Below are 12,005 nucleotides of genomic sequence, written 5' to 3'. Positions count from 1 at the left end.
TGGAGCCCCCATGACTCTGGGAGACAAGCTGTTCCATTGATGAATTTTGTTCACTGCCAGGAAATTTTTCCTTAGTTCCAGGTTGGTTCTCTCTTTAATGAACATCCACCCTAGCATTCAAACTGTACAGTCATTTTGAATCTTATTTGTCATGTGTTGCCCATCCCCTTGAATTGGAGCTCTTAGCTATCATTTTAGAACTCTTTGCAACCTTTTTCACTTTGAAGAATTTGTCATCAGAATTATGATAGTAATTCTGAAACTTTGCACATGCACGCGCACATGAGAGAGAGATGCATGCATTTTTATCCACCCTTTTGAATCCTTCACAAGGACCTGGGTTAGGCAGATGCTCCAAGCAAAGCTGCCTTTTGCAGTTGACACATGATGACTTTGCCAATGCCAATGGTATTCAAGTGGTGCCTCAATTGTTTTGGGATTATTATTCAGAATCAGCTGGAGGATTTCTCCCATACCATTGCCATGATTGCTTACTTCTGTGTCAGCTAAGTGTAAATTTTAAATGCCCCATGCAAAAGTTAGTTTATAAATGAGAAAAGTTGATGCCTGTGTGCAAAATGTTATCAGGCAAAAAGGAGCTACAATAGGCTGGCCAATTATATATTTCTGAAGGATTAATGCCATGTTCATGTTCATTTTCTCATCTATAAATCCTGAATCAATGAATCAATCAGAACTGTGCAAACTTCTGCTTTATTAAATTCCTGCATGACTGGAACCAGTTCAATCTCAGTAAAGAGAGAGGCAGAAATGAAAGCTACTGATGCCACTTTCTTTGTGCCAGCCTCCCTCCCAATCAGAGATTGACAGATCATGATTTGGTCAATGCTGATGGTGTTCAAGTGGTGTTCCAGACTTTTTTTGTCCTTCTTATTGACAATTATTAAATCTTAGGTGTTATTTGGCAGATATTTATCTATTTGAATTTTAAAATCCCAGAATATTTTAGATTCTTCATTTTCTATTACTTCATTTATTTTGTTGTTATTATTATTATTCTAAATGCCATGCAGTGGTTTATATACACTAGGGAAGGTATCACCAAGTCCCGGAGCAGAAGCTGGATAAAAAATGAACAGCCCTTTATTTTCCATGTCATAATATGAACACAGTAACTCCTGCATGTTAATTTTTGTGGGTTAATTTTATTTCATCAAATTAGATACATAGGTGTGCAGAAATACACACACACACACACACACACACACACACACACACACACACAGAGAGAGTAATATACAACCTCAAAATGACATGTCTTTCTTACAAGAAATTAACCCAACATGGAGGCATTTGCATTGCATTAAAATCTTATCATTCTCCACAGAATTCCATCATCCTGCACTCAAAACAAATCACGACTTTTGAAGACAAATGTGTGAAATTCCTCAGTTTTGTCATAAACAGTTCAGGCTCTTGCTTTTCCTGTTAAAAGAAATGTACAACACAATAGCAAGCTCTTTCATTTCAAGCACCGTACATCTTCTATGAAGATTTTAATAGTTTTCAGATCATTTGTATTTTATCCCGGCTATTTTTGATATATTTGTCCTCTCCCCCCACTCCCTGATTTTATTTTATTTTTTGCTGTTTTGTGCTGTTATTTGTGAAAACTTACTGTAGTAAGATGCAGAAATATAAGAGAAAGACATGTGCTTTATTTTAGTGGGTTTCTTAAGAGGTGTTTTGAAATATTCTCACTGGAGAAGCCTCTGCCTTTGAAGCTGTTGCTGTGGAGTTTTTCTTCCTTCTTAAAAAAAAAACTGTTTCATGCTTATTCTCAGAGGAAACTTTGGAATGGTGACTAAAATACGTTCTGTCTTGCTAGAGATTATGCCATACGTGCTTTTGCTTTGAGAGGTTGATCAGCCTCTTCAAAGCCTGGAAAGTCTCAGAACTGCATATCACAGAGGATGTTTCCTGTCACCTTGTACTCCCACATAGCAACAAAGCAGTAGGGGTGAATGGCTACTGAGCATGCAAACTCTTCAACACTGTAAGGAAGTCTTTCCGAGAGGATGTTGTTATCTTAAAAGCAGCATATTAACACCAGGGGCTGGCTTGAATCCAGGCCGCCACATTTCTCACATAAAATGAGAGGACTATCAAGGTAATTATACATATCTAATAAATGATAGGAAAAGAAAGAGGGGAAAAGAATGAGAAACCAGTAAAAGAAATGGAGAGTTGGATCCATTACTAGCATTAAAGATTGGCATTCTCTTAAACATCAAGAAATCACCAAACTTGCTTTAAAGAACAACATAAAATGTTAGTTTTCCTAAAGCAGTATTTACTTGTTGTTCAAGCCAAAAAGTCCACTTGAAATTGCCCAGTCCTTAAAATTGTCCTTCGGGGGAAGTCAATACTTTCAAAAGTGAGAAAGTTGGCAATGAATGGTTTATTCTTTCTGCACCAACACCTTTGTACCAAGACTTGTACCCTCACATCTTACATCTTTTCAAACCCAAATATCAAGCCAGTATGATGCAGTAACTTTCCTGAGTGCCATTATTAGGTTCCAATAAATATTGCATCCCAAGTGGAAAATTTCCTTGGGATGCAAGAAATGTTCCATGTCTTGCTAGCCAATTCTCTTTCAAAAGGTGCGTATTTCCCAGAAAACCTTTCATGTATTTATCCCCACATTGACTGGGGATAATTGAAGGGCTGCCAAGGGACAGGGCCTTGAGATTACAGACCTGTTATTGTTGTATCTTGAAAGTCATCCAAGGAATCACAGCAATGTTTGAACTAATTTTCTGTAATGCAGAAATGAGTATTTAAAAGTATTAAAGCCTTGATGCTTTAAATTCTTGAACAAAGTAATCTTTTTGAGTATAATTTCTGAAGACAATGGGCCTACCTACTTTTCCAATGCAATTTTCAAATCAGCAGCCCCTGAAGTGTGTGTGTGTGTGTGTGTGTGTTTGTGTGTATGTGTGTGTGTGTGTGTGTGTGTGTGTGAGAGAGAGAGAGAGAGAGAGAGAAAGAGAGAGAGGGAGAGAGGGAGGGGACGGGAGGGGAGGGAGGGGGGAAGCAGCATTGCGGCACAAGCAGTTTGGTCTAATGTTTAAGGCAGGGGTGTCAAACTGCCAGCCTGCGGGCCAGTCGCACCAAATAGAAGCCACAATGGCAATGGCAAAACTGTCCCAATACGTCACATGACGTCACGAGTTTGACATGTCTGGTTTAAGGCATCAGGGTAGAAACCAGGAGACTGTGAGTTCTACCTTAGGTATGAAAGCCAGCTTGATAACTTTGGACCAGTCATTCTCTCTCAGCCCAACTCACCTCATAGGGTTGTTGTTGTGGGTAACATATGAGGAGGGAGGAATATTAGGTTGAGTTATAAAAATAATAATGGCAGGGTAAAAGTAAATAAATAAAGGAATAAAGGAAAAGCTCCTGCAGATATCATTAAGCTCAGTGCAGTCCTCAGTTGAAAAAGCGACTATAAATAGTTTTATATTTTTACATATTAAACAAATATCTTCATAAATTGAGATAAACAATAATACATTAATAAAAGACTGTATTCCTGCTTTTAAATAAGAAAGCTATTGTATTCAAACATATAACTGCAGGACCAAACAAACATTTCTCCTGCTTTCAACAGAGGTAAAACTTAGAGATCTCTAAAACCCTGCAAAATCTGAATACAAAAATGTTTTAACTCTGGGAACCCCTAGTGGTTACATACTGAGTTATGATTTTATGCAGGAAATTATAAAAAAGGTCTGATTTTTCCCAATATTGATGATGTAAATCATTCTTTACCTGAGATCTTTTTTTAATTTTCTATCTTCGTTGAGTCTAGCTCCCTAATGCTGCACTTCTAAAGATAAAGATTTGGTATTTCACACAGAAGCACCAGATTTAAAGTTGAAATCTACAGAAACTGGCTGATCTACCTGGGCTGAGTCCCAGAAAGAAGGACACCTTTTAACAAAGAGGTCTAAGAGCATTTCTGCTCTTGTATTAGTTAACTGTAAGACGACTCTTGAAGCAAGCTTGATTTTTATTACGAATGAAGGCAAATTGATTTTTATTGACTACATAATCACGGAATTTTCTTGCAAGCAATATAGAAGTATTTTATCACTGCTTTCTTGGGGAAGATATTTTTCAGCTTCTCTGTCTAGTCTAGACTTTCTTGATGGTCTTCTAACCATATATTAACCTGTTTGGCTTCCAGGCCCAGAAGAGGATGACCAAGTACTCCAATCATAGGTTCAAATACTGCTTCCTAATAGTTAAAGCAGTCACTGATAACTTCAGAATAATTTAACTGATGTTTATTCATTGCCAAGGTTTGTGGGTTACTTAGAATTGCTATTATATGCCACTCAAAATTCTCACCCCCCACCCTTGTTTCCAAATAACTGTCCCACTTGCAAATAATCAGAATGTCACTCTTTAAATGTCAGTGTGAATGAGAGCCAAAAAAAACCCCAGAGAGAAAATTTCAATCCAAATTTGGAGCCTCATGCCCATTTCCTATTGCTGTACCAAAATGTTTGGCTGATATGCTGAATCGGATGCAGCTGGCAAAATTATTGCTTTGTTCTAGAGATGCACATGATACTTTGATTATCTTAACTGCAGCTGAAAGGAATCTATCCTCAATAGGAAAATTATCCCAATAGAGGATCAAAGTATGTACATTGTAAAAAAATATTGTATTATTATAGCTTAAACAGCACATGCTCATTTGGTGGTCTACTACGACTTCCACTAAGCCAGATCTTCCCAGGCCTGATATTTCCAATCCAAGGACAGGACTTTTCATGTCACAGATTATCATCAGCCCGATATTCAATCAAGTTTGAATTCTGATTTTATTCTTTAACTTAATAATGTTAACTTGATGGAATTTACAAATCTGATAATTACTCCTTATATTCCAACTTCTAAGTCATTTATAAAGATGCTAAATAGCACTGGGCCCAGGGCTGATGCTTCAGGTGCCCCACTCAATAGTTTCTGCTTCAGAATCACAAACATCCTTTGGGTAAATTGTTCAGTTGGCTGCAATTCTATTGGTCCCAAAATAACATCAGCAATGATTATCATAAGTCTGCTAGAGAAGTTCCCTGAAGATGGGCTCTAGCACAAGTCTGAAAGCTCAGAAGACAAAACCTCTGGTCTTGGTGACTGACCTAGATAGGATCCTGCAGCATTATCATAAGAAATCTTGTCAGATGTTTTACCAAGAACAAAGTGCACACTATTTCCAGAACTTTCCCCTAACCTACCAAAGTAGACATTCTGAAAAAAAAAGTCCCGATGTGAGTTATCCTCAAAAAACTCATGCTGGTTCTTTGTAATGATGGTCTTATAGTCATGCTGCTCCACAATGTATTTTGAAACTTTATCCAGAGCAGATACTACACTTGATCTTAGCCAAAAGACTGAGAAGGCCCCACTCAATCAAGTACCAAATCAAGCCTGGGAGGAATCTTTTAGAGGGTTGTACATGGGCTCTGCCTGTAACATAAATGAGAGTGATCAATCTGGACCAAGTTCAAAATTGACTCCCTGTCTCTGTGCAAAAAGTAACCCAATCGATTGAATCCCTTAAGGTGAACAAAGCTCCAGGTGTTGACTGTGTTTTGCCTGAAATAATTAAAAAGAACGCCAGCAGGTGGGTCCCATTGCAGGCATCCTTATTTGCATTCATGGCTCAGAGTAGTTAAGTAGTTATGTTCCAAAAGATTGGAGGCTGGCAATAATAGTTCCAATTTATTAAAAAGGCAATAAGAACAATCCATGCAATTATAAGCCTATCAGCATTTTGAGTGTTGTTAGTGAATTATATGCTAAACATCTAAATGACCATCTCCAAGGCTGAATAGACACAGAGAGGGCATAATCCAAGAAGAGCAAGCATGATTCAGAAAAGGGAGGTCAATGGCATTCTGGTGCTCCACTATATTATAAAAATACACTCATAAAAAGAAATCCATCCTTTTAGTGGCCTTTTTAGGTTTTGAATATGCCTTCGGCTCAATTTCCAGGAATGCCCTTTTGGTAAAATTAAAAAACACAACTATTGACCTCCTCTTTCTGATACAGAAATTGTACTTCAACACCACCTTAACAGAGAAGTGTAATATCCAAGAGTCTCTCTCTGGTGCAGTGAGTGTCCAGAAAGGTGTGATAGGGATGTATTTTTCCCTTCTGTCAGCTTGTATGTCAATTCAATGCAGCAGGGTGCAAAATCCCTATACTCATCTATGCTATTGATGCAACAATAATTTCACAGATCTGTAGGGGTGAAAAAAACAATCAATTCTTTGGCGCTCAGCCTTTCTTATGGTCCAACTTTCACAGCCATACATTGCAAATGGGAAGACCATAGCCTTGACTATACTGTACACACTTTTGTTGGCAGGGTGATGTCTCTGCTTTTTAGTGTGCTGTCTAAATTTGCCATGGCTTTCCTCCCCAGGACCAAGCGTCTTTTAATTTCTTGGCTGCAGTCCCTGTCTGCGGTGATCTTGGAGCCCAGAAAAATAAAATCTGTCACTACCTCCATTTTTTCCCCATCTATTTGCCAGGAATTGAGAGGGCTGGATGCCATGATCTTGGTTTTCTTAATGTTAAGTTTCAACCCACCTTTTGCACTCTCCTTCTTCACCCGCAACAAGAGGCTCTTTAGTTCTTCTTCACTTTCTGCCATTAGAGTGGTATCATCTGCATATCTTAGGTTGCTGATATTTCTCCCAGCAATCTTAATTCCAACTTTTGATTCATCTAGCCCTGCCTTTCTCATGATGTGCTCTGCATATAAGTTAAATAGGCAGGGCGACAGTATACAGCCTTGCCGGACTCCTTTCCCAATTTTGAACCAATCAGTGGTTCCATGTCCAGTTCTCACTGTTGCTTCTTGACCAGGCATATAGGTTTCTCAAGATACAAATGAGATTGTCTGGTACGCCCATCTCTTTAAGAACTTGCCACAGTTTGTTGTGATCCACAGAATCAAAGGCATAGTCAATGAAGCAGACGTAGATGTTTTTCTGGAACTCCCTAGCTTTCTCCATGATCCAGCGTATGTTGGCAATTTGATCTCTAGTTCCTCTGCCTCTTCTCAATGCAGTGAGTGTGGAAATTAAATACCCTCTCCCCCTCCTGAAAGACTTACTAACCCATCTGGCGAAGGGGAGTGTCTTCACTAAATTAGACCTGAGAGAAGCATATTACCAGGTGAGAATAAAGGAGAGGGATGAGTGGAAAACTGCCTTCAACTGCCACCTGGGAAGCTACCAGTTCAAAGTCATGCCATTTGGACTGCAGGGTGCCCCAGCCGTATTTATGCAGCTAATTAATGAGGTCCTACATGATCATTTATACAAAGGGGTTCTAGTGTATGTTGATGACATTCTGATATACAGTACGAATATGACTGACCACATAAGACTGGTGAGAGAAGTGTTAAAGAAACTATTGAATGCCAAACTTTATGTCAAATTGTCAAAATGTGAATTTCACCAAACCCAATTAGATTATCTTGGCTATAGAATTTCCAATGAGGGCATTGAAATGGACTTAGTGAAAGTGAAAGCTATAATTGAATGGCAACCCACAAAGACTCACAAACAGCTCCAGAGCTTCCTAGGGTTTGCCAACTTCTACCTTCAATTTATTCCCTCTTTTGCCAAGATTGCTCTACCACTTATAGCAGGGCTTTTCAAACAGTGGTATGGGTACCACCTGTGGTACATTGGCACCTGGCAGGTGGTATGTGACCATCCTAGAGAAGTGGTAGTGGTGGAGGGGAATGAGCTGAACCAGTGGCAGCACTGCACAAGCCTGAGCGAGAGATGGCTGGAGTTGCAGGGCTGTCAGGGCTCAGCAGAAGCACCAGGATCAGTGCCAGGCTCCAACTGGAGCTCGGCACTGATCCCAGTGCTTCTACTGAGCCCAGAAGAAGAGCCGATCAGCTGGAATGTTGCAGCATCTCCAGGGTCTTGTGATTTACATTCAGATGCTTGGCAAGTGATTCATATTTATGATGGTCACAGTGTCCCAGGGTCATGTGAAGTGACTAAAACCTGCTGCAACCACTCAGCAGATGGGGGGGGAACCAAACACCATCCCTGCTGCCAATCCTCAACACAAATGCTCACAACAATGGAAACCTCGGACAAGAGGAAGAGCGCCGCTGGGCAGGCAGGGAGGTGTCTTGCTCAGCTGTAGCTTGGGGGGCACTTTTTCAGTGCCATTGTAACTTTGAACAGTCACTAAGCAAACTGTTGTTAAGTCGAGGACTCCTGTACCTCATCACTTTTTTCCTTTTTTTTTTTTTTGCTCGTCAAGTTTTTGATACCTTGCTAGGCGACTGTGGTACCATATCCTAAAAGTGGTGCAATGGGTGAAAAGGTTGAAAAGCCCTGCCTTACAGAACTCCTCAAAATGGGTAATGGATGGGGGAAACTGCAACCTGGCCAACTACTAGCATGGACTATGAGTTGTCAAACAGCTTTTGAGAATTTAAAAAGACTATTTGCTGCTGAGCCAGTTCTAAAGCACCCTTCCCAGGGGAGCCCTTCATAATCCAAGCTGACGCCAGCGACATTGCAGTAGGAGCTGTATTACTGCAAAAGAATAAAAGTGGAATCCTACAACCCTGCGCCTACATCTCCAAAAATTTCACTGAAAGTGAGAGGAGATGGGCAATCTGGGAGAAGGAGGCCTTCGCCATTAGGTGGAGCCTGTTAAATTGGTGACACTATTTAGAGGGGAGCAAGGTGCTATTTGAAGTATGGACAGATCACAAAAACCTAGAGGCACTGAAGACCCCCTGCAAACTGTCCCCAAAACAAGTGCAGTGGTCACAGTACTTTAATCGTTTCAACTTCACTCTAAAGTACATACCAGGAGGAAAAAAGTTCTTAGCTGATGTGCTATTCCGATTGCCCCAGTACAAAAGTGAACGCAAAGAGGTCAATTAGACAATTATCCCCAGTTCACAACCTGCGGCACAACTCACACCTCGCAGAACCCCTAATCCTGATGACCAGGGAGCGAAAAAGATAAAATGAGAGCTCCTCACCGATCAATGGTTCAAAGATAATCAAACCTCCCTAACATGCAGGGATGGTTTGGCATACAAGGGGGGGGACTGTATCTACCTAAAGCCCTTTGTCTCAATGCTCTTAGACACAGCCATGATGTAAAACAGGCTGGACACTTCGGATATTTAAAAACACTACATTTCATCCACCGGCAATTTTGGTGGCCGGGGCTAAAATGAAATGTAGAAATTATGTCAGGAGTTGTACTGTATGTGCCACCATGAAAAGAATTCCAGGGAAAACCCCTGGGCTACTGCAGCCAGTGGCAGACCCTTCTCCACCATGGGAAGAAATAGTCATGGACTTTATTGTAGACCTACCCGAAAGTAGAGGAATTACTGTCATCTGGACTGTGATAGACCTGTTTTCGAAGCAGGTTCATTTTATCACCTGCAAACGACTCCCATCTGCCCAATGACTGACTAAACTGTTCCTGAAACATATCTACCAACTACACAGCGCCCCTAAACAAATAATTTTGGATAGAGGAGTGCAGTTCACAGTGAAATTTTGGAGGAGTTTCCCTAAATTAATTGGATCATCTCAAGGCTTATCATCTGCTTTTTATCCAGCTACCAATGGGGCTGCAGAATCCGCTAACAAAATGGTGGAGCAATACCTCAGATGCTATGTTTCCTACCAACAGACAAAGTGGACTGACCTCCTCCCTTTTGCCAAGGTGGCTTACAATAATTCTGTTCACAGCAGCACCGGCTACACGCCTTTCAGAGTAGCCACAGGAAAAGAGTTCAGCCCAATGCCTGAATACCCTCAGGTGCCCTCCGCTTCCCAGACACTTGATCAATGGGTGAGGGGGTGGGAAGAAGTTTGGAGAAACATGAAAATGGCATTAAAAAAGACTTCCAAGACTTCTAAAAAAAACCAGGCTGATAAAAAGAGGGCTCCCCAAAGAACATTCCAACTTGGGGAAAAGGTATACCTGTCAAATAAATACTTATGCCTTAAGTTACCCAGCAAGAAATTAGGATCAAAATTCTTGGGGCCTTTCCCCATCATAAGGATCATCAACCCCATCACAGTAGAATTAAAACTCCCTAGGCTTTTAGGGAAAGTTCACCCTGTCTTTTATTGCAGCCTACTGAAACCTTTTCGGGGCTCCACCTTAAGACCTCCCCCTAAGAAGGCACCCAGGCTCCTCATAGTAGCAGGTCAGAGACACTATGAAGTGAAAAGCATTCTTGACTCTAGAATCTTTAAAGGGAAATTGTAGTACCTAGTACAATGGAAGGGGTACTCGCTGTCTGAAGCTACTTGGGTGAAATTTAGCGATGTGAAGGCTGACCGACTCATCAAAGTTTCATGAAAGAAACCCCAACAAACCAAGAGATAATCCCTGACATATGCTTTTCTATCCTTCTTGTAAGGGGGGCCAGATGTCAATGCTGCAAACATTGGATGTTTTTGCTCTGACAATATAAGAGGCAGCCTTTTTCTTTAAACTGCTTGCTCTGAATATAAAGAAGTTGCAGGGAGGAGTATGCTAACCGGATGTATAAATTAGATAAGAATGGCGCGCAAGATAACAGAAGTGAAGCTTGCTTTTTGGGCTAATTGGTGAATGTGATTAATGAAGTGTGCATGATAATGATGGGTTTAGGGGAGGAGAATTCAGATTCTGGCATCCATCCATGAGTCTTGATGCTTTGTTCTCATTATTATAGACTTTTAGAAAAACAATGCCTGAATGTTGTTTGAACTGTCTCATTAATCGGAACATCTTGTTTCTTCAAGCAACTGTCAGATCAGTTTTCTATTTGCCTCATAGAACAAATTCAAATTCAGTTCTTCTACACAATTCTGGGAACTTTGAGGGATACCCCACAACTCTGTATTAAGAGCAGTACTAGAACTGATAATGATGGAGATGGAGATTGAGTTAGTGGAAACTGCTGTTTCAGATTGAAATATCAACACTCTTTATCTCCATGATTCTCCATGACAAACCCTCAATTTGGACAAATGAAGTGGAACAGATGATGGCTAGTAATGGCCTACACTCATTAACCTTTCCTACCACCTTACTTTCTGTTAAACAGCTTCTAGGAGACATTGCCAGAGGAGTTATAAAAAGATCATTAATTGTTGGCAATTTGGAGAGTTCCTAAGATTTGGCAAACTATCTATATGGATTTTCTCAAGCCAAACTGAGGAGGGCATGTATATCAACACATTTTTATGCTATGCCTGTAAGGGTTTTAGAGGGTGAATATATGGCCAGTCCTTTCTCCAAAAATCTTAGTCCATGTGATTATGAAGACATGGAAGCATTTAGCCATGTCCTAATACACTCCAAACAGTATAGGATGCATGTTTATCATTTATTATGCTGATTCTAGTAGTTATCCAGATAGATCTGCTTTCCTTTGTTGTTATTGGCTGACATAAAACACTTAAAATAACATTCAAATTGCAAAATTTTGCTATCTTCCTTCCAAACAATGTAATATGTTGTTAGGACTTTAATTTATACTAATGGTCCCTATGGTATACTGGGATATATTATTTATACTTTAATTTATATTTTGTACTGAATTGTACTATTTCAGACTGATCTCAGATCATAATAAACTTAATTGAACTGAAATAGTATTGGGGATGAGATAAAATACATAAATTTGCGAGATTCTCCCTCCTTCTGCAAATAAAACTTAAGCATTTTTCTTCTGCTTAATGATTTTCTTAAACAGTACAAATAGAATAAAAAAGCAAAACATTACAAATGCCATTCAAATACCTCAAACTTTGTGTTAGAAAGACTAAATATTACAAAATTAGAAGAAAAATAAAGTGTGTGTTTGTGTGTGTAATGGTACAAGTTGTGTACAAAATACAGTATGTTGCACATATAGATGCCCAAATACACACACACAAAATACAATA

Source organism: Vipera ursinii (assembly GCF_947247035.1).
Source record: "Vipera ursinii genome assembly, chromosome: 1".
Lineage (NCBI taxonomy): Eukaryota > Metazoa > Chordata > Lepidosauria > Squamata > Viperidae > Vipera > Vipera ursinii.
This window is presented reverse-complemented; position numbering follows the sequence as displayed.